Below are 23,442 nucleotides of genomic sequence, written 5' to 3' on the forward strand. Positions count from 1 at the left end.
AGGCAGCAACAAGCCAGCAGAATGACAGAGCGGCAGCGCATTTCTCTCCATTGTTTGATCTAACAGCCGGGCGAAGACAATTCGGACACTAAGTGCGCTTTAGAAAATCAGCAAATGAAATAAACAACTGCAGGCCGTGGTTTCAGCACAATGCCCATTATTTTAAATTGCCAATTTGGAACTAACTATCGATCCAGCATAGACGGCTGCGGCCCCGCGTGGTGCCCATTGCAATTACTTCACGAGTATAATTGAAGCGCGTCTTCAAAAGAAATTTGAAGCAAAGCACCCGGGTATTCCTACCTTCTTCTGATCTTCCAGTTTGTGACTAACTGGATTCCGCCCATGCTTGCTCATCTCCGACGATAAATCCATCACATTCGCCCGCTGTCCTTCAAAGGGGGGTCTCTTCGGCGAGGCAGCCGGCTAATCCGAAGAGCAGAGCAGCCCAACACGCCAACATGCCAGTTCTTCCATCACACGCCTCCTCTGAACTTCATCGACTCCAAGCAATGATTAAAAACCACATTGATCCGACGGAGAAAGTAAACTTTACACTTCCATCCCGAGAGCGGCCGCATCTGCATCGCGATTGGAAATGGCTGGCACGTCAAACACGACGAAGAGGTAAACAGGCCTTTTGCACCAGCCGCTATCTGTGTCTTTCTTCACACCTCGCCATCTTGGTAAACGATAACAACTTGTCAAGGAATCTGTGAAGAAGAACAAAGAAAGGGCATTACATATTTGTATTTTATACTCTGCCTTCTTTCATTTTCACGGCACATTCCTCTGCAAAGGGCAAAATCAATAGCTTAAATAATGCAAGAACAAACATAAAAATGCAACCTACAATTCTGAGACACAGATGTATGTATTGTTACAGAGCGTTCCTAGTTATGAAGCCACAGAGTGCTGTGTATTGTGCGTGGGGGTGTTGAGCGACAACGGTGTACCTCAAGTGGGAATTACACAAATACGTTTCACACATATTAAAGTTTGCAGTTTTAAGCACAGGATGTTAAATGATTTGCCCAGAATCACACGATGTTGAGTTAAGAATTAAGTGTAGGATTTGGACCTGGGTCCCAAGCTTTCAAAGGTGTCAATTCTAGCTGCTAGGACACATCTCATCTGGTATACAAAGAATACCAATTCTAATCTGTCAGGGAAGTACTTTGGAGAATGCACTAATTACCCAACCCGCTAACAATGAGTTCACTGAGCAGTATTATCAATGTATTTGCTTATATTTAAACGTTTTTCTATGTTATGGAATCAAAGTAAAACATACAACAAAATAGAATTTCATTTCAGTTTATGGTAAAAGTCACAATAATAATACCAAAAGTCCCATGTTCGCAAATGAGAGATAATCAACGAACACCATCTCACATGAGCGTGAGTGGCCTACTTATGCAGACACTGAAGAGGAGGGATCAGAAGAATGATACACAGGCCCGCATAGTGTGATGATTCAAGGCGCCAGCATCCTCTCAGGGACCAGGAGAGACTTTAAGGCAGCTGTCAGCCTTGATCTGGTGGTAGGAGACTGCAGTACAACAAATTGTGATGTGCAGGGTATTGATCGAGAAGATGTGGATGATTCCTTCTCTGGAATTTATAGGAGAAACTGGGACTAATTGGGTAATCCAAGGGCATACGTGATAATTAGCTATTGTGTTTACTGTAATGACAGCCAAAGGGAGCCCCTTAGTCGAAGGTCTTTTGGAATAAACTGTACTCGATTGCGATACTGAGACTGCCAATGGTAGCCTGCGAGCTCACTGTTTGGGGTGACACATAGCTCACCATACTCAAGGATATTGCCCTGATTTTTGTACTGGTTGATGTAGGCCGAATCGTAAATGCCTAAGTAGTGTCATCACAATTACCCATTATAATTATTGTAATTGTGCACATAATGACTCGATTCAAGTCCAAAATGTATTTTCTATCCTTCTGGTTTGTGAGTCTGTGAGGTTGTGCTGTTGTGAGAGTGACTGACATCTGTTCATGAAATAAGTAAATTGATGGTGTCCGATATTTCCTAGAGTTCCTGGAGAGTCAGTTTGCACAATTCACTTGTGGGGCAGAGCTAGCAGGGCCGAACTGCCCATAGCGGGCACCGGGCGTTTCCCCGGTAGGCCGCTAGGGTGGGTGCCGGTTTTGGGCCCCAGGGGGCCGTTTTTGTTACCGGGGGTCGGCAAATATCGGCCCCCTGTAACAAAATCGGCCGAAACCGGCTTTTGCAAACTGCTCAGCTGCACTCCCCTCACCCCAGGGGGGGTCAGCTGAGCAGTTTGCCAGGGCCAGTTTCTGTTCCCAGTCCGGCCCTGAGAGCTATTAACCTCTATAGTATCTGGAAGGTTGTTCTGCACAGCACAACACTTTCTGGATGATGTAAGGGGGTGATCAAGTGCCTTAGTGTTTGTACTTCAATGTGGACGTCCTGCACTGCATCTATAACAAATGCACATTTGTGTCTATGTATAATGAACATGTTCAGGTTGTGCTTAAATAGGAATACAATGAGAGGATCAACTCAGTTGTTTGCTGCCTCAAGTACACCTCTGGGATTACAAAAGTGTTGAAAAACGAGGCAGTATCTGTGAGGCCAGCAAAAATAACATGTCTATATTTGTCCTTCACTCGGAACCAAACACCCCATTGTAGCGCTTGACTCTCAGAGGGTAACGTTGCAGAGCAGTCCAAGACTTACTCAAAGGAGGTGGTGTGGGCTAGTAATCGCCAATTACCAGAACGCAAAAATAACACTCAATAATTGATTATCCAGTCTATACTTTTCTTTATAAAAAAGAAGAGCACATTTATTACACACATGCACTACTCAATACTATGCAACAATTTAGAAATATACATAAGCTGCTGGAATTACTTTGTGACATTGCATAACATTTCCACCCCTCCCGTAGGGGGTGGAGACTAGAACCAAAACTCCCATGTATGCACATCATCTTGCCCCCTAATGCAGTAGGTTGATCATAACGTGGAGTGAGGGCCCTGCCCACTGGCACATTCCGAGTGGCGACTCACCCCATTATCTCAACAAGCATTTATAACGAGAAAACCTGCCCTAGTTACACATAACCCTAACTGAGCATCTTATACTGACCATACAGTATACACACCAACAGCGATGGCCCCATCCTCCTGGGGCCACCGCACGCTGAAACCAACAGGCTTCCCTGCAGGTTTCTGTATGCCTTGCAAGGTATTATGGCGTGCTCTCTGCACTTTACTTGCCGGGGAGTCGCTATTCTGAAATAGCGTCTCCCCGCTGCTCTGGGGAGAGCCGTGCTACCTTCTCTGGCAGCCTCACACCGCGTTCTGCCTTCTCCAGGGCAAGGTCCCACCTGGGCATCCTGTGTCCAGGTATGGGTGGAGAGCTGCTTGGGGAGCCCACCCCCGGCGCCCCCTGCCGCCTCCCGGACTGGCAAGCACTCTTGTGTGGTGCCACAGGTGCCGGACCTTCATTCTGGTCTGCCTGCTCCTTCAGGCAGACGCGGATGATGCCACCAGTCGGGAGGGGCCTCGGGAGAGTGTGGCGGCACTCTCCCCTCCTTCCTCCTGCTTCGGGCCCCTCACACCGGGGCCCAGAGTTGGGAATCCCAGACCCCTCAAGGGAAATCATCACAGGCACGACAGCGCTCCCCGACATCCACCTTTTCTTTGGGGCCAGGGGTTGTGGTCCCGGGTCCCAGGGAAATCTTTGTGGAGAACGCGAGGCGCCTCCCATCTTTGTCTTCTCCCGCCAGGGGGGATGCGTGACGGCACACACCCTCCTCCTCACCACAGTCACCGGGGCCCGGAGCTGGGGATCCTGGGCCCCAGAGATCTCTTATCTCTTCGAGGGGGACGCAAAGGCGCTTCCCTACCTCCGGTGTGCATCGTCAGGGGGCTACGGTGGGCTCCTGGCACCCCCCCTTTGGTGCAATTTCGCAGGGAGCGTTATGACGCTCCCCAACTTGCTCTCCAACTGCGGGCAGCCCCTGGGTCCTGACCCACCCTGGGGTCACATGCACGACCAGGGCGGAGCCCAACGCGCTTCATCATCGGTCCCATTAGAGGTGAAAGGTCGCCTACATTCCGGGGTGTATATCTCAGCCCCCAGGGTACCGATTTGCACCACTTTAGCCTCTTCTCGCTCCTGATGGCCAGCCCCAGCCACCTGGAGCACTGTTCGCCACCCTCCTGGCTTCCAAGTGGATGAATTCAGCAGAGAGCTGTCTTCACTGGCTCCCTGCACCAGCCTTTCACCTGGTTCTCCTACTGGGCCTCTCTTCTTCTCCTTTCGCAGAGCCTTCTCCTCACTGGCTCTGGACTCCCCCCAAGGTGCAGCCCAGGGTCCTGGACAGTCAGAAGGTTCCTCCTTCCACCTACCCATTGTGCCAGGGTCAAGCACCAGTCTTCCTCAGCAAGAACAATCCCCAGAGAGAGCTCCTCTTCCAGTGCAAGACCTTTTAAAAGAATTTTGAAGGGGGCTGGCAGGAAGACCCTTCTGCCCTATCCTGCAGTGACACCTCACCTCTCTGCCCCTGCTCTCCCCTGCACAGGCCTCTGGGATAGTTCAAAATGGCACTGTCCAGAGAGCTCATGCCACATCGTCTATGAAAAGCCCCCTTCTTTCCTTACTCCCTTCATGGCCCGGAGCAGGACTGATGCCTGGCACCAGGTGACAGCTGCTGATGGATAACCTGCAGCTCTATCCCATCTCTGTCTTGGAGAGAAGACTTTCGCCCTTGGAATGCTTGCCGTGAAGGGCTAGGACCATAATGCTACAGCTTGGGGAGGAAGGTAATGAATCCAGCCTGGCAGGGTCACACCCAGCCAGGCTCTGGTTATGAGCTCAGTCAGTGGTATATGGCATTTCTGGATGACCCATAAGCAGTACAGATATGGCTTTGGACTCAGCAGAATACTTCTTTTTACACAGCTTATAGTGTACTTTGGTGCGTGTCTGGAATCTTTAGGCCCTAGGGAAGTGAAACTACCCCATGTGGTCCTCATCTTCATCGGAGGATACTGGAGTGTTCCTACAGTGAAAACAGTAAAGCACACTGACTTTCCCTCACATGTGTCTCCCCCCATTATAAAGCCTATTTCATGTCAACACCCGACTCTGCATAATTCCTGCCACACCATTCTATCTGTACCTGCTCCTGGGCTAAGCACGACTGGAATCTCCCCTGCAGCTCTTACACGGGTGCACACGTATACGCTCACGTGTCTACATGCAACCAGTCCAGTGCACCTTACTCCAGCTGCAGCACAGCGGCCTTCTCTCACAAGGTTGGACACTGGTGCAATCCACATGCAGTCTGTTTCATCATGAGTTCACCGTGGGTGAGTCCCAGCTTATGAGGCCCTCCCACAGTAAAAGCTCAAAAATTAGGTGTTCAAAAAGTGAAAAAATCAGGGAGTCTCAGGTGATCAGAACCACCGCCTAACAAACAGGCAGTTTGATTCAGATTTCTAAGAGTAAAAAACAAGTAGTTCCCTTGATCCACCATCCAAATATTTAGCACAGAGATTTGAAATTCACAAACATATATTATTTATTAAAATCGCATAATAAAAAACATCACAGTTATACAGTAAACAATTCGTAAAATATAAAATCACAAAAGCAATGACAATATCCTCAAAATTATAATAGTTCATGGAACAAATTTATGACCTGCATAATTGGGGCAGACTAAAACAAACTAAATGACATAAAAATTATCAAATATATGTGTACATCCAACTTTCTCTCTAAGACAATGTTTCTAATACATTCAAATAATTTGTATTTGGAAACAATTGAATACTTCGTAGTATTGTACTGTACGTTGCGTCGACGCATTTCGATGGTTCTTTTTTGATTATACCATCTTTTTCAAGACAATTCACTATATGCTGTCTCCTAGGTTAGATATTCTTGCAATTCCTATAGAAATACAGAGAGTTAAGATCACATCCCAATAATGCTACAATTCTTCATTGTGGATTGCGTTGCGTCGACGCCGGTCGACGCAACGTACAGTACAATCCTATGAAGTATTCTATTGTTTCCAAATACAAATTATTTTAATGTATTAGAAACATTGTCTTAGAGAGAAAGTTGGATGTACACATACATTTGATAATTTTTATGTCATTTAGTTTGTTTTAGTCTGTCCCAATTATGCAGGTCATCATTTTGTTCCATGAACTATTATAATTTTGAGAATATTGTCATTGCTTTTGTGATTTTATATTTTACGAATTGTTTACTGTGTAACTGTGATGTTTTTTATTATGTGATTTTAATAAATAATATATGTTTGTGAATTTCAAATATCTGTGCTAAATAATTGGATGGTGGATCAAGGGAATACTTTTTTTTTACTCTTGGTAGTTTACCTTATTTCCCTTGATTAGTTAAGGGTTACCTCTCTTTGCTTTTAACCATATCAGTACGGCCTGTTGGCTGGAGAGACATTTTGTCTCACTTATTAGACAAGAATAGGATCCACTTGAGATAACCAAGGGGTTCACAAACGAGTCCAAATGGATAAACTCAAAACTTTTGGATTCTCCGAAGATCAGTATAATAAACTTATGAATTTAAAATCAAGTAAGGGAGGATCAAAGGGTCTAAACAACACGAGTCATGAACGAACTAGTGAAGATTCTTAATTAAAAGAAAAAACAAATTAGAACGGAACTTTACGCGGAATTCCTTATAGATTATCTAAAAGCCGGGGTAATCCCGATAGGCTTACAAGTAAGGAATGAGCCGGGCTTATTTGTAGAACACCCTAAATTCGTAGAAACATGGACATTAATTGCCAATCGCTGCAGCCGGGACTGTCATTTTAATCATAGAAACAGCCTAGGAACTGCTAGAAATAGGAGATAGATGAATTAGAAAATCAGTTTAAACAAAATACGGCTCTAGATGATGCAAAGAAAAAACTAGAGGAACTTGAACTAGAGGCAGATAGCTACAGGGAATATCTCTCTAATAAAAAACTAAAAAAGTTTAAAAAAGAAATAGAGAGATACTCGGCAGAGGGAGTGTATCCATACACAAATAAGGATTATTACACGAATAAGAAAGAACAAAAATGGGAAAAGCCCCAATATCAGAGACCAGTCTACTCTAGAGGTGGCAATAAAAGGATCACCTTCTCAGAGACATCCGGGTCTAGCAGCGAAGATGAGCACGAGAACAGGCAGGGAGGCAGGCGTGGCCCCCAATATGAACATGAACATTTTTTAGGGAGACGCCAGTTTCGGGGACAAAGGGGGTTCAGGGGGTACACCCGTCAAGATCCAGTACGGAACCATCAACTTCCAAGCGGGGGACAGGAATACCTGGTGACTCGGAGCAAGCAATGCTTGAGATGATTGAATTCCCTATATTTAACCTCTCTAGTAGAAATCTCAGTAAGGATGAGGAAGCCATTCTACAGAAAGGTTTTAATTTTGCTCCCACAAATCCACCTAACCTATTTGAATTAGAGAGTGACCTAAAGGGCTTCTTAAGGAAAATCCGATTGATTAGATTTTTTGAGGATAAGACTTATTCAGCACAACCTAGCATTACAGGCTTTAAACCCAAATCTACCTTCGCACCCCATCTCAATCTAGTTGATAAAAACGTAGAGACCTTCGAAAGAGTGGTAGAGCTAGAAATCAAACCATTAAATAAAAATCAATCAAATAAAAAATGTATTAACAACCTTAATAAAGAACAAAGATCAGCCCTGACTACATTACAAAATTGTGATGACCTAACTACAAAACCGGCAGACAAGGGCGGGGGCGTGGTTGTTTTCGACAACATTAAATATGAGAAGAAGATGAGAGACCTCCTAAATGTCAAGGAGCACTACCAACGGAGAAAATTCACGGAACTAAGTATATTAAAATGTGAGGTAGATGCCCTGCTCAGAAAGGGGAGAGAGGACGGGTGGCTCTGTGAGAATGAATATAAATACCTGACTAAATCCCATCCTTTGATACCGGCTATGTACGGGTTACCGAAGATACATAAAAATTTGAGTGACCCCCCCTATGAGACCAATAATCAGTGGCATAGGATCATTATTAGAACCTCTTAGTAGGTACGTAGATTTCATTCTAAAACCACTGGTAAAAAAACAGAGATCGTATCTCAAAGATACAGCTCATGCTATATCCATATTTGAGGGGCAGGGCTTCAACAGGGTGAGCCAGATCCTGGTCACCCTGGATATTGAGGCCCTGTATACCAACATCCCCCAGGACAGTACCATCCATGTCATAATTGGGGCTCTATCAGACAGACCTGGACTCAGGACACAGGGAATTTATTCAGCCATGAATTCGGTTAATCCTCAAGAGGAATTTTTTCCTATTTAAAGAGGAATTGTACTTACAGACAAAGGGGACCAGTATGGGGGCCACATGTGCCCCCAGCCTGGCGTGCCTATATGTAGGTTAGTTTGAGTCACAACATATCTTCAATGAAATGGCACCATTTTACGAGAACGTCATATGCTGGCACCGTTTCATAGATGACATCATATTTATATGGAACGGTGCCAGCAGTGACCTAACAGCCTTCCTAGAGTGGATTAATCTTGGCGACCCAAACCTTAGATTCACAGCACACTGTAGCACAGACAAGGTTTAATTCTTAGATATTCAGATCAAAAGTGAGGGTGAAACCTTAAAGGTTGAACTTTACACAAAACCAACTTATAAAAATTCACTTTTGTTATATACCAGTAATCATCCCCGGGCACAAAAAGACAATATTCCCTTTGGGGAATTTTTAAGGTTGCGGCGCAACTGTACATCCCTCGAGGATTTTTATTATCATGCAGACAATACCAAGAAAAAGCTCAAAGCAAGAGGATATCCCAACAAATTAATTAAAAATTCACTGAAAAGAGCAAGATTTTATGACAGAGACAGTCTTCTTGATCAGAATAAGGAAAAGAAGACAGCTAATCTAAATAGAGTAGTTTTTGTTACACAATATTCGCATATAAGCAATCAAATTAAGAACATTGTTGATAGAAACTGGAAAATTCTAAATTACAATGCGGAGACCCCATTAGAGAAACCCTTGTTCTCTTTCAGGAGAAATAGAACAATAAGGAACTCTCTTGTGTCAACGTATAAAACCCCCAAAGAAAATCAAACCAAAATACTTGGAGGGCAGGCGTCAGGCAACTACAAATGTGGGACATGTTCAATATGCCCGTTGTGTTTAGAAGTAAAAGAATTGACATATGCAGGGGAAAATCTTAAATCGAAAACCCTAAATAATTGCCATAGTAAGAATCTAATCTATCTCCTCATTTGCCCATGTGGGATAGGATATGTGGGAGAAACCGGAAGGGAACTCCGCACACGAGTGGTGGAACATAAATCGGCAATAAGAAACAATAAAACAAATGCCCCATTAGTTGATCATTATGGAGAGAAAAAACACAGCTGTGAAGAAATCAAGTGGTTTATACTAGAGAAAATTAGGACTGATAGACGAGGGGGAGATTCAGAAATTAAACGCAAGAAAAGGGAACAGTGATTTATGTGCTACTTCAACACAGTTGAGGCAGGGCTAAATACAAGAGAAGACTGGGCGAAAATAGTACAAGATCAATAGGGTAAGGGATATGATGCAGAACTTGTCTTGAGAGTTAGATGTCCCCTTTCCTAAATTTGCGCATTTCAGTTTAGAGTGGACCCGATGATGAAACAAAAATCCAAATCTTAAATCGGAACTAAAAGAGATCCTTGTAATAATGAATTGGGCAAAAGATGTTAAAATGTTTTAAATTTAATGCATGGAACTCAGAACTACAGAGAGTGTCATCCTATGTATATATAGTATTTCCATTCACTTGATATACATTGGCTTTACTAGGATTTATATTCGAGATTCACAGAGAAGTAAGACGCCAAAAGCTGGTTACCTATCGGAGATCAGAACTTTTATAAATGAAATTGCACTCAAATTGGAAGAGCAGTATCATGCAACATCGCAATGCACCATATAAATGAAAATGCCGCGAGCATATTAAATAGTTCAGGCATACAGATTATAGTCAATAAATGACCCAGTTCAGCGTCATTTTTCTCGATCCAGATCAAAACACAGGGGGTCTGCTTTAAACATATCTGTTGATAAACAGACACTATAGCAACAGCCAATAGGAAACACTGAGCCAGTTGGAACCCGGAAGTGCTTAATTCGAGCCAATAGTAGAGATGGGCTCACGGCAATTAACATCCAGGCAATCCCTTAGAGGAGAAATTCACTCTGGGCAAAGCAATATTAGAATGTAAGTGATTGGAAGAAGCCCGCATCCAATGGGATACAAGACACAGCCGCTTTACATAATTAGGCTACGGGTAAACCAATAGGAGGTTTAAATCATGGATATTTAAGCAGGAGTTCAACCTATGGGATCTATATGACAATCCAAAATCACGGACCAAAACGGGGGCCGACGCTACATTCTTTGGGCGGTAAGGAACACTTGATAGATACCGACGTTAATCTACTTAAGCTGTGTTATGCTCACCAATTAGGATGGAGGGTCTAATTTGTTCCCGTCCTGTTTTTGTCTGGCTTTTCTCTTCCTCAAATAGCGGCAAAATAATCGTTAAGGCCACACGCCGTAGAGTTTGAAAATCGTCAGGGGTGATATCTTTGGACTGACCAGTTCAAACTCTTAAGGTAAATGAAACTTTATTTGAAAAATAGGAGCTCAGGCACTATTAAATAGAAATACAAAATATTCATGATAATAAGTGGGATCCTTGCTTTACAGAGTGCTTGATCACATGATTTTAAATGCAAGGACAAACCAATAAATTGACCAGGATAATCAATTGCTGACGTTATAAATGGCAACAACAGGAACGGAAAATAACTTAGAATCACAGGTAAGCTCTTGAGAGATAAGATCAAAGACACTGATGGAATAGCTGATATAGATAAACCATAATATAATAAACATTAATTCATCTTTGTAGGACATTAACATATTGTCCGGGCCACCGTATATTAAATAGAGGAGCCACAAGCTACAGCATAAACAGGTACTGAGCCTTATAGACAATTTGAATCACCACCCTTGGTGGAGGTATGAATATAAGGTGTAATTAGGATCCTTTTTTGACAGCTACCCGGCATTTAATCTTAGAATATCTGGGGTTACAAGAAGAGTACTGCTTGTCATTGAACAATTAATGCATGCATGGTATTATACCATTTGTTTAAATATAATTAATGTATTAGACGCAATCCACAATGAAGAATTGTAACATTATTGGGAATGTGATCTTAACTCTCTGTATTTCTATCGGAATTGCAAGTATATCTAACCTTGGAGACAGCATATAGTGAATTGTCTTGAAAAAGCTGGTATAATCAAAAAAGAACCATCATAACGCGTCGACGCAACGTACAGTACAATCCTACGGAGTATTCAATTGTTTCCAAATACAAATTATTTGAATGTATTAGAAACATTGTCTTAGAGAGAAAGTTGGATGTACACATAAATTTGATAATTTTTATGTCATTTAGTTTGTTTTAGTCTGTCCCAATTATGCAGGTCATAATTTTGTTCCATGAACTATTATAATTTTGAGGATATTGTCATTGCTTTTGTGATTTTATATTTTACGAATTGTTTACTGTGTAACTGTGATGTTTTTTTTATGTGATTTTAATAAATAATATATGTTTGTGAATTTCAAATCTATGTGCTAAATAATTGGATGGTGGATGAAGGGAATACTTGTTTTTTACTCTTGGTAGTTTACCTTATTTCCCTTGATTAGTTAAGGTGTACCTCTCTTTGCTTTTAACCTGATTCAGATTTCTGACATTCCTTGTTCTGAAAATACATGATCAAAAGCATGTTTGCCTTCACAACTGATGCATGTAATCCAGTGCCACTGTCAGTATTCAGTGCATTCCTTGAATACTTCATCATTTGGAACTACTCACTCCTCATCAGCTATCCCAGAGTTCCTCTGCTGTAGTTCTGCCTGCTAATTGCCTTTCACCTTCCTAGCTGGTTGACTGGTGGAGAAGCGTGGCTCAGTGGTTAGAGGCGGCAGACCCAGAAGCTGAGATCGACCGTGGACCAGGGTTCGAATCCCCGCCTCGGCGGGTCTCGGGCTCAAAAATTCCACGGACTCGACAATTCTCGCTCTGGTGCCTACTCAACTCACGGGGTCACACTCTGCGACTCTGGGCAATAGCTTGCTTAATCTCCACTACGGCCCCTCGCGGCGGGATGCCTGGCTTTCACCTTGTGGACACCCTGCCGGGGTTTCTCACAGGGGAATACCAGGACGGGTTCCCTAAGCAAGCGCCGGGACGCTCACGGGCAGCCGTGCGCTTTACAAATCCAGCACATTTACACATTTACATTTACTAGCTGAAACTTTTAATCTCACCAGTCGGTTGCCCATTAATTTTGTTTCTCAGCACTGACTGCCTGTGTGGAACATCGACTCATTCCGACTCTCTGCAAGTCCTTCTGTAACCCTGGCTGTACCTTTGAAATCCATTCTCTGATACTTAGGATTCGTTGCCTCTGCAGAACTTTACTTTTGATGATCACTGGCCTCAGTCTGTTCGATGAGGGTTTAAATTATCATGGCACAGCCAGAACCTGCCTGCTCCTGTGTTCCATGGGAGGAGTGAGGTCCGTAAAAGCCAAGCATTGCACATAACAACGAGTGTCTGGCTCTACAGGAACTACCCTAGAATACCTCTCCCAACCTAATAATAAGCAGTAAAGAATCTAGCGTCCCACCTTTATGAAATGAAATTAAATGGAAACAGCATTTATAAAGCTCGTGGTTACCTGGAGGCATCCCATCTCTGCGAGCATTATCAGGCAGCAGCGATGTTATTCAGAGAAGAGCCCTGGTGTTCTTCAGGGAACAGCCAAGTTTTAAGCATCCTGCGGAAGGCCATATATTTGGGTTCCTTCCTTAATTGAAGCGGGAGAGAGTTCCGAAGCTTGGCGTCATTGTAGGAGAAGAGGCGGCCGCCGCTTTTAGCTTTCTTAATTCTGGGGACGAGAGCCAGAAAAAGGTAATCTGAGCATAGTTGCCTGTTTACATGGTAGGGCTGGACCAAAGAGGAAATAATATCTGTCCCTTTTCCTCCAATCAGCCTGTGGGCAACACACAGAGCTTTAAATTGGACTCTTTCACGCACGGAAGCCGATTGGCAGCTCTGAGTACCTATGAGTGTCCTGGCAGCACAATTTTGCATAGTTTGAGGCTTAGCCAGGAGCGAGCATGGGGCGACTAGATACAGGTTGTTTCCGTAGTCCAAAGCAAGATAGATTAAGTGCTTGTACTACAAGCTTTCTTGCTTAAGCAGGTAGCAAAGGGAGTATTTTGCACAGCATTCTTAGTATGCCAAAGCAAGATGCAACAACTTTTCTAGCTTCAGATTTAAAGCAAAGCTCAAAGTTTAGCCAGAAACCAAGGCTCTTTATCTCCGGTTTGGGGTTCGGGGCAGGGCCCATACATACTGGCCACGAAAAAGCTACCTCAGTAGGGGAGGAATTACCAAGGAGCATAAGCTTGGTCTTCTCTCCATTGAGTTTTAAATGGGAGTTTTGCATCCATCAAGTCACTTCTTCGAGGCAAGGGCCAAGACGAATGGGGGCTCTGTCATTATGGTTCAAGGCGACCACCAATTGGGTGTCATCCGCATAAGTGACAATCTGTACCCCAAAAGGGAGGATGATACCCGCAAGAGGGCCATGTAAATATTAAAGAGAGTTGGACTCAGTGACGAGCCCTGGGGCACCCCACAGTGGAGGGGCTGAGGGCTTGAAATGGCCTCACCTTCAACTACTTGGAAATATCTTTCCTCCAGGAAGGATCGCAGCCAGTTTAGAGCAACTCCAGATAAGCCCATGTTTTGGAGGCGTTGGTCTAAGATACAGTGGTACACCGTATCCAAGGCCGCGCTAAGATCTAAAAGTAGCACGGCCAGAGAACTTCCTGCATCCAGAATCCTTCTGGAATCTTTCACAACTGCCAATGGGGCAGTTTCAGTCACTTGGCCCGGTCGAAACCCAGTTTGGGACGCAGCAGAAGGTTACCTGCTTCCAAGTATCTGGAAAGTATCTGGTTGACGTGTTTTGACATTCTCCAGGGACTTTTCCTGAACCAAAGTAGTTCACCATTTAAACCACATTCTAAAAATGTCTTTGCTCCACCTGTCACGTGTCATTGACAGGTGGGTGTCGTACTTCCACCAGAGCACCAGCAGCCTGACGACGCAGACGACGATGAGGGAAAATTAAATAAAGTATTAATTTTGCCTTCTTACCTGCATGGGACTCTCCTGCATTCAACACAAAACAAACATATTGAATTGACTCATTACAAAGCTTTTTGTGAGTACAGCTCCAACAAAGGGGACCATACTCCCAGCTTCCATATTGTTGTAGTCCAAAGGGTAGCTTAATTATTGCATTCTCTTTCTGGAACACCTGCTAGTGACAAAAGTCCATAACTATTGCCAAACAATTCCCCTAACAAAAAGCCAGGTTTTGCCATTGAATGCTTAAGAAAAGTGAAACTGTTGGACTTGGCCTTTTCTGCAGGGTCATCCCCAAACCTTTTGGCTTCACCCTGTTGTTTTCTTAACCTATTTCTGTTGGCTTATAGGACCCTGCGACTTTACCACTGCTTAGCACTGCTAAAGTGCTTGAGCTCTCTTCCTACAGACATGGTGGAATTAACTTAGATTCAATTGACATTTACTAGTAAGACCCCAGTAAAGTGTCATTCCATGTATCCAGGGCTTTTAATTTAGATACTACCAGTGGCCCTGCAGCACTTATTGTGCTACCATTTAAGGAGCCCTTTAAGCATGTCTCAGGTCTGCTAATGCAACCAGCGTGTGCAGGTTTGAACTGTCATTTCCACCTGGCAAGATAAATCTCTTGCCATGCCCAAACCTCCCTTTGTTAATACACCTTAGTCACCTCTAGGTAGCCCCTACTCAGTCCAGAGGGGAAGGTTGTGGTATATCTAAAAAGTTGGACATGTACTTTAACGTTTTACATGTTGTGGTAGTGAAAAACACAAATTCGTTTTTTACTACTGATTTCCCCCACCTCTCCCATTAGATATCACTGGGTTAGCTTCTTACATGTATTAAGTGATAACTTTAAATTGTGAGCAGGTAGTCATATCCAGTTTGGTGTGCAAATAAATGTAATTTAAAGCCCTCTTTAATGGTAAAGTTGGAATTTTTTTATCCTAACTATTTGGTGTCTGCAGCCTGTTCACTGGGTCACATGGCTAGGTGTAGATGGCAGTTGGCCTTTGTGTATTGCTTCCAGACAGTAAAACAAAGGGAATGCCCTTATGTGCTGGGAGGATGGCCATCTCTGACTTGATGAGGGGAAAGTCCTGTCACCTACTACACTTGCACATCACAAAGGCTCTGCCTGAGTACACACACAAAGGGTTTGCCACTAGTCTAATGTGACCCCAGACACTCTGGGGCCAGGACACACAAGTCGAAATTTGAATGCACCCCTGGTGCTGGAACCCTGCAGAACCTTCTCCTACTTCACCAGGCACCAGGTACGAATAATGGACCCTCAGACCTAACTATTCAGTACACCTCTGGACCTTTTAAGACTCAAAAGGAGTGCTCTGCAAGAATGACTGCTCCTCAGTTACCTTGCTGCCCGAGGACCTGCATCTTAAACCCAGGACCACCAGAATGATTCCAAGGGATAGTTGGCTGGTCTCCTGACCACAGCCTCAGGAACAGAAGGCTCCAACCACCTTGAACCCAGTACCTGGATTCTGTCTGCTGTGAATCCTACCCCCATAAGTGGTGTCGCCCCAGTGCTGGACCCTTGGAAGTGGGCCTGAGTGTGGTATGCAAGCCAAGCTGTGGTCCTGTGTGTAGAACCTATGCAGAGCAATGCATCTCTTCGAAACTTCTCCGGAACCACCACAGTGCAACGCATTCCAAATGATGAAACCTCACATCGCAGCCCGCAGTCTCCTTGGAACCACCACTGCGTGATGTATACCCAGTTAAGACCTATCCAGCACAGGCACCTAGCTGATGGTATCCTCCATAACACAGGACTCCGCATTGCAGCCCTCCAACTTTTTTAGACAGAGATGGTGTGCAACACATCTTCAAAACAGGACTTCTCATCGCAAGCCCCTTGTTGATGGCATCCTTGAAAATAACTCAGTACCTTGCATTGTAGCCTTGCACCTCCTCAGAAACTCCTCTGGAGGACTCGTCCTCGACACAGGATCTCTCAAGTCTCCACAACCAGAATTTAAGATACTCTTGTTCAGAGGGCCTAACAGGGTCCCTTATCGGGCCTCTGCTCCATCAGCCAGAACGTGTGACTTTGTCCTAGTCTGGCATGACCAGATAACCATGGCTTTCTGCTTCTAGGCACTACATTTACAAAACAAATTGGCATTACATATCCCCAGTTCTACTGATTGTATTTTTATCACTTTGGTGTCAAATAGTTTATTTCATTTTGCACCATTTTTCTAAATTGGTATGGAACTTTTCTTGCGTTGTTTGTTCACCTCCTTACTGTTTGAAGTGCTCTATAAATACCTTACACATTGCCTCTCAGTGCAGCATGACTGATTTTGTGCCAAGCTACCACAGGGTTAAGCACAGGTGAATTTGGGGTTTACTTGTGTATCATCACCCTGACAGATATTGTGGTTGCTCTTTGAGTAGAGGTTCATTCTCCTCAACCAATAACCAGATTTCCAACAGAGACCTATTAGTTATGTCAGTGCTTGTCCTTCTTCGTGAATAGTAGTAATTGGTAAACTACCTTCACAGCAGAAATCTACATTTTTGTACCAAACTCTTCTTCTTTAAGTTGGTTCCTAATTCTGTATAGTTTGGGGCTACTCTCCTCGTACCCTCAAAACTTTCCCCATTCTGTTGCTATTGTTTTATTCATACAAAGGTTTCAAACTGCCCAAACGGAAGATACTCTAAATACATACTGAGTGCATTGATTGAGCTCCCATGGATGACAGTAAAATTAGCATGCAGTAAGTACATCCATGAATGTTCAAACTTATCCTACTAGATTAAAGTATCTAAAAGTAAAAAGCACAGGAGAAAAAACATAATACTTTAAAGAGGTTTCTTAAATCTTAGAATCATTGCATACCAGTGATTGTTGGGTTGGTCTATATCCTCTAAATGATTTCAAACAAAACCTCATCTCGATTGCATATGAATTAATACTAATATCTATGCAAGACCAATATTTCTCTCATGATTATCTTTTAGGAGAATTTCATATATTTTTTAGGAAAGTATCTTTCAGATTCCTCAGTTTCATTGCAGCTATTTTCAGAAGATATCTTCCCAGTTAAAAAATAAACGTTGTGCTATATAACCTTCAAAGCAAAATAAACAAGTGTCTATTTCTTTAATCTGTAACTGAGCTCTTTCATATCAAGAATACCTGTTGTTAGAATATATATGAGCAGTCTACTAAAAAATAATGTAATGCTAAGGTTTACTTTTTCCAATTAGTAGAACCTGAGCCATGCACATTTAAATATTTCAGTGAAAATAGCACCATAAAGCACAAAGCTCCAACTATGGTTTTCTGGTTGCACTGTGCAGGACAAAGTCACATGTTCAGTACTACCATTATGGAGTGTGGGCCAGCTACAGGGATCCAGTTAGGGCAGCTGAATAATAGTAACTTAAATCCTGTTTGCAGATAGTTGAGAGGTCCTGCGTCAAAAATGCGCTGCTTAGCCAAGGCGATACAAGGTCCAGGTCAGGGAAGCATAACACAGCTTTGTTTCTGGGGAGCTGGGAGGCTGTGATGCAAGGTCATGCATTGTCATTGAGGAGGCCATCAAAGAGAGAAGCTTGGAATGTAAAGTCCTAAGTTGAGTATGTGTTGCGCACCAGTGGGAACCAAAGAGACCGCAGGGCTTCTGATGCGAAGTCTTGAATCATAGTCGAGGCTGCCATTTGAGGAGCGTATTTGCAACGCAAGGGACTGCATTGGAGATGCATCGTGCAGCGGCAGTTCCGAAGAGGCTGCAAAGTTGATACCGAGTCCTTGCCCTGGACGTATCCTCACAGATGAGATGTGTCATTTCATCTGGATCCACAGATGGGCTGGCGGGGCACCTTCAGGCTCCCTTCCAATGGCCCAGATCTGGGGTGGCAATCCTTGGGGACAGAACTCACAATTACAGAGTCCAGGTGTTGATTAATCACTCTGGTGGTCCAGATTACCCCCTAGTTCAGGTTGCAGGTCCAGCACTTCTCACCCAGGCAAGAGGGCAGCAGGCAGCAGGTCAGCACAGCAGGCATTAGTCCTTCAGGGCACCAGTCCAGCACAATGGCAGTCCCTTCAACAGCACAGCAGTCCTTCTTCCTGGCAGAGTCTTCCACAGGTCCAGAAGTGTACTGAAGAGTTGGTGTCTGAGGTCCAATATTTATACCTGGTGACTCCTTCAAAGTGGGAGAAGCTTCTAGAGATTTCGCTTTGAAGTGCAATAGTTTCCTGCCTCAGAAGCCCTGGCTCCAGGCTAACTGCAGGGAGTATGCAATCCTTTGTGTGAAGGCACGACATAACCTTTTCAGGTGTAAGTGGGACTGTGCTTAACTCTGCCTTTCCATTCCAGCAGTGAGGGCTCATCAAGGCACACTTAAGCCCTCTATTGTGTGTGGCTGTCTAGGAGGAACACAAAAAGTCCAACTGCCAACTGCACCCAGCCATGTGACCCGGAGAGAAGCTGGAAGTACTAAATAGCTAAGGCACGAAAAAGGCCAACTTTCTACGAGTAGCAGTTTCAGAATTCTAACCAAAAATCCGACTTCATAATAAAGAGGATTTTCGGTTACAAATCGAAAGACACCAAACAAACTGTTTATCTGTTCTCATTTTAAAGTTATGTAATAAGGTCCCTCCCATGTTATCATATGGGAGAAGTTGGCTTTGTAGTAGTGAAAAATGAAATTAAGAGTGTTTTATTGCCAGTGCATGAAAAACTTAAAATTACAGGTCCTACTTTTTCAATAAATTGCACCCAGTCTTGTGGGTTGTATGGGGCATACCTTAGGAGTGACAGATTTTTTAAAAAGGAAGGTTTGTGCTTGACAAAAGGTTTATTTTGCCAGGTTGCAATGGCAGTTTAAAACTACACACACATGCTGCAATAGCAAGGCTACTTAAGTGGGTGGCATGACAAGTGTTGCAGGACCACTAGTTCCACTGCGTTCATATAGTACCACTGTACTAGGGACTTAGAAGTACATTTAATATACCAACTTGGGACAAGCCAATGTTACCATGTTTTAAAAAGTGAGCCCACACACTTTAGTAAACAGAGTCCTAAGGCCAACAAAAACAAAATCAGAAAAATATGGAGGAATAAGGCAAAGGATCTGTGGGAAGACCAATCTAAGGATGAGAGATCTAACAAGGACCCTCTGGAACCCATCAATCTGCAAGCTTCTAATAGCTGACATAGCTATACTGATCAACCTGCTTATGATTGCACTGGGTGCAACATCACTGTTGGCTGTACTGATTGTTTTATCGACATAATTGAATATTTTGTTCTATGATCTACTTATTCCCATGAAAGTGCCTGGCTTGAAGAGTCCTCTGGGTATCCATTAAATCTCAATCATACAAGGATTCATGTCAAGAAAATTGAACAGGAGCTCTTTCAGGAAGGTATCCCATAGATTATATAGCTTTACCTTAGATAGTAAGCTCTGGAATCTTGGAAACATTGCACTACATAAAGAAAAAAGTTATCATGTTAGTGCATCTTTTTCACTTTAAAAGTGTTCATGGGTAGGAAGAACAGAAGCTGCACAGAATTACTCTTCAGCTATTAAAGTTGGAAAAAAGTCAGTGGAAAGAAGGAAATCTCTGGTTGGTTCTAGGATTTTCTTTTGTGAGCATTTTAATGAACCAAAAAACAGGCTGTGTGGAACCTCCTCTTTTACACTTGCATTCAGTCAAGTACATGAGTTAGTTCTAATGGCTGTACAGGTCAATCAAACCTAGTTAAGGAAGTCCACTTTCCTGGCAGGTTAGACATTCCACTTTCCAGCCATAAGAAGGGAGTGAGAATGGACATCAGCTGTTCTTCCCCCGCTATTACGGTGAGTACTCCAAATGCTGCAAGCATCCCTATGATGAAACTGCAGGGAAAAATATGATTTGCATTCTCATAAAACACCTCAAACCTGCAGCCATATCAACAAGTGTCAATGTTGATCTGATGCAATCAACCCATCAACGGGAGATATTCGCATCTCAGAGAGAAGCAGGTAGATTAGGACTTTTGTCAATTTATCCTCTGTTCTTCGACCTCTGTTGCAAGAAGTACTGTCCAGAAAAGTTAACGAAAAGGGAAATATTAAAGAGGAAGAGGAAGTATGTGGCTGCCACTTAAAGGCATAAATGAAGAAAAGAATATTGATAATTGACTTTCTCAAATAAAATCTTTGGAAAATGAGAGAAAGAGATTCAAAGTTTGAAAAACGTATTTAAGAAGGTGGATTATTATTTGGAGAAAACGGTTGCCCTTCTCATGCTATAATGACACCACCCTGTCAATGTGAACCTCAAAAGTCACTAAATGAACCTGAGCTAACCCCCCCTGGCAGCTATGGCACAGAACATACAGACTTAACTTAAGGTAATGTATAAAGTATTTATGCAGTACCAAATTAGCAATATAGGCAAAACATTAAACAATAAAAATCCCAAATCAAATTAATAAATATGGTCCATTTTAATAAATAAAACAGCAGATTGACAAAAATCCAATAAGGGGAGAAGTGTCAAAATGTTAAGTAAAAGTAGTACCGAAAACCCCTAAGCACCAATAATTGTGTATGGAAGTGATAAACCTGGACCAAGGTGCTCTTTCAGGCTGACCATGATGGTCTGTGGTTCGGATACACCAAGTGGGTTCTCTCCAGTCAAGATTTTAAGTTCTGACTTAATCTTTTTAAGGAGCTCAAAATCCTCCAGCTGAGGTAAGCCTCAAGCTGTTTCTGAAGAAGGTGCATCAACATCGGACATCTTTGCTGCTAGGTCCCCTGATAGCTCTAGAAGTCTTCTAAGTCATACAAATGTCCCAGCTCTTCAGGATTTCTGGGTCTCTAAGATTCCCAATACCTCAGAGACTGTAATTCTGGGCCAACACTCCAGCAGAAGTAACCAGTAAGGTACAGTTGGTACAGGTCAATTTAGGAAAGTCCTCTTGCAGTCTATTGTGTCCCTGTAACCACACAGAAGGTCAGCGTACGGACCCTTTGAGGCAATTTCCTTGTCCTGGTACAACAAGGAGAAGATCCAGTCTTTTAGGTCTCCTCTCAGGTCACAGCAAGGAGGATCCAGTCTTCTTCTGTTCTTCCACAGGCCCTGAAAGTGTTCTGAGGAGAGTGCCTTGTGGTGCCATGTTTATGGTTTTCACCAGCTAGTGGCTGGGGTGACTCCTCGCTCCTCTCTCACCAATGAGGTAAAAGATCCATAGGACAACCCTACCCACTTTTGCAACAGTTCCTGTTGGCCCTGCTGTAAACAATCCCACTGTGCACCATACTCCTAAAATTCAACAGAAACCATTCCTCCCTTGTGGTCGTGGCTCCTCAAGACATCTCTTGAGCCATACCCATCAACCGATGTCAGGTGCCAAGGACGTTGTCTGAGACACTACCCAGAGATGCTACCTAGTGCCTGAGACACTATCCAAAGGAACAGTTCATGTTTAGCATTTCTCCCCTGTCCTTTTGCAGAGCATGCCTAGTGTCAAAGACAATACTCTTCCGTCATTAAATGCCAGTACATGATATTATGATATAGAGGTTCCCCAGGAGCGGAGACACTATGCCCAGTGACAGAGACACTAGCTTACAAGTCATCCTTCAAAGAGACACTATTCTAAGGCTCATGTTCAGTTGTCCCTGGCATCTGGGGCCAAAAGATACACTAGGGACTTGGTAAAAAATATATGTGTTTAGGTTGTACTCATGTTAAAATACCATCTCACATACTGGTGTTATGGCAGAGGTGTGGAGGTGAGGTGTGGTGCAGCAGCCAGGGCAGCTGACTTCGGAGCACAGGGTTAACGGTTCGATCCCTGGCTCCAGCGGCAGCTCAGCTCAGCACCATATGACTCTGGGCAATAGGTCACTTAATTTCCACAAGGACCCTCAGTGCCCTGAGACCCATAAGGGTGAATAGTTCGCGCTTTACAAATATGGATTTACATTTACAATTATGGCACAAGGTTAATGCAGAGTTATGTATATTTTTGTTACTATTTAAATCATATCTTCCTTGTGCAGCATGTCATGTAATTTGCTCGAGTTGCAGATTAGCAGAGAAAGACTAACTATGCACTTCCAATGCACTACACTCCCGGTTTGACAGACGCGCTGAAGTTCCCTGCAGAAGTGAGATCTCGCGAGAGAACACCATGGCAAGATCTCCTTCCAAATCCCGGCTCCCATTTTAAAAAGCCACCACTATAAATATTGCCCATGCCCTGAACCGTACGCTTGAAAATAAAACAATCCAGAGCAGCACCAGTCTGAGAATCTTGAAGATTGTTGAAAACCTGCCATAGCTGCAAGTCACCTATATCACTGTAGGAATTTGTGCCTTGGAAAATACGCAATGATCAAAGACTAAAGAAGTGAATGTTGAGGAGGTCCTGTGCAACTATCTTGTTAACGTATGCAGCTCTGGATGGTATATGGAACTTGTTAGACACTCTGACTAATGACAAAAATCTTTACACTCACCTGTTGACTCCAGGTGATCCCTGCATATCCTTGCAAGGTCTCCTTAATCCATTTCTTCTCCCACAGGTAAGGCTTAACCTAACCTAGTAAACATTATACATCTCATTACTGTGAGTTCTAATTAGTGACTAATACTTCTAATTAAGGATCCTATCTTGTTTCAGGCCTCGCTCCGCACAGTACCCTCCTTAAAAACCCTTCCCCTCATCTGGCCACTCCGATCCTCTGGTATATTCAACTGCAAAGATTGTGCTGCCAGAAGGTGGGCATTTGAGTGTAGTGCTCTAGAGGAACTTAGGGCCTTGTCACTTGTGCAGTTCTTCTGTGCCCCCCAGAGGTATGGCCAGATAAAGAAGCAGTCCCTTCTTCTGTGATAATGCAAAATGGGTTCTGGGAGTAGACCCTTCCCATGGAGTTTGGTGTCAACCTGATTGGGGGAAAGGGGGCTGCATTATTCAGATCTTAACTTACATTTGCTTGTGAAATTACATGTCCTTTTGCAAGCCAAGGACGTTTTTGGTCTGCCCTATTGGTCTGCAAAGCTAAGAAAAACACCTCCCCACACCCAGACAATTGTT

General features: G+C 43.5%; 1 long non-coding RNA gene across 1 annotated transcript in view; it reads right to left on the bottom strand.

Annotated features, from left to right (window-relative positions):
* Window positions 1–309: 309 nt before the first annotated feature.
* The window catches only part of LOC144770617 (uncharacterized), a 540,190-nt gene continuing 517,057 nt past the window's right edge, over window positions 310–23,442 (bottom strand). The window contains exon 3 of the long non-coding RNA XR_013598956.1: window positions 310–713. This is a non-coding gene — a long non-coding RNA (uncharacterized LOC144770617). The remainder of the gene's footprint in view (window positions 714–23,442) is intronic.

This window comes from Lissotriton helveticus, chromosome 1_1 (genome assembly GCF_964261635.1).
Source record: "Lissotriton helveticus chromosome 1_1, aLisHel1.1, whole genome shotgun sequence".
In the NCBI taxonomy this organism is placed as follows: Eukaryota; Metazoa; Chordata; class Amphibia; order Caudata; family Salamandridae; genus Lissotriton; species Lissotriton helveticus.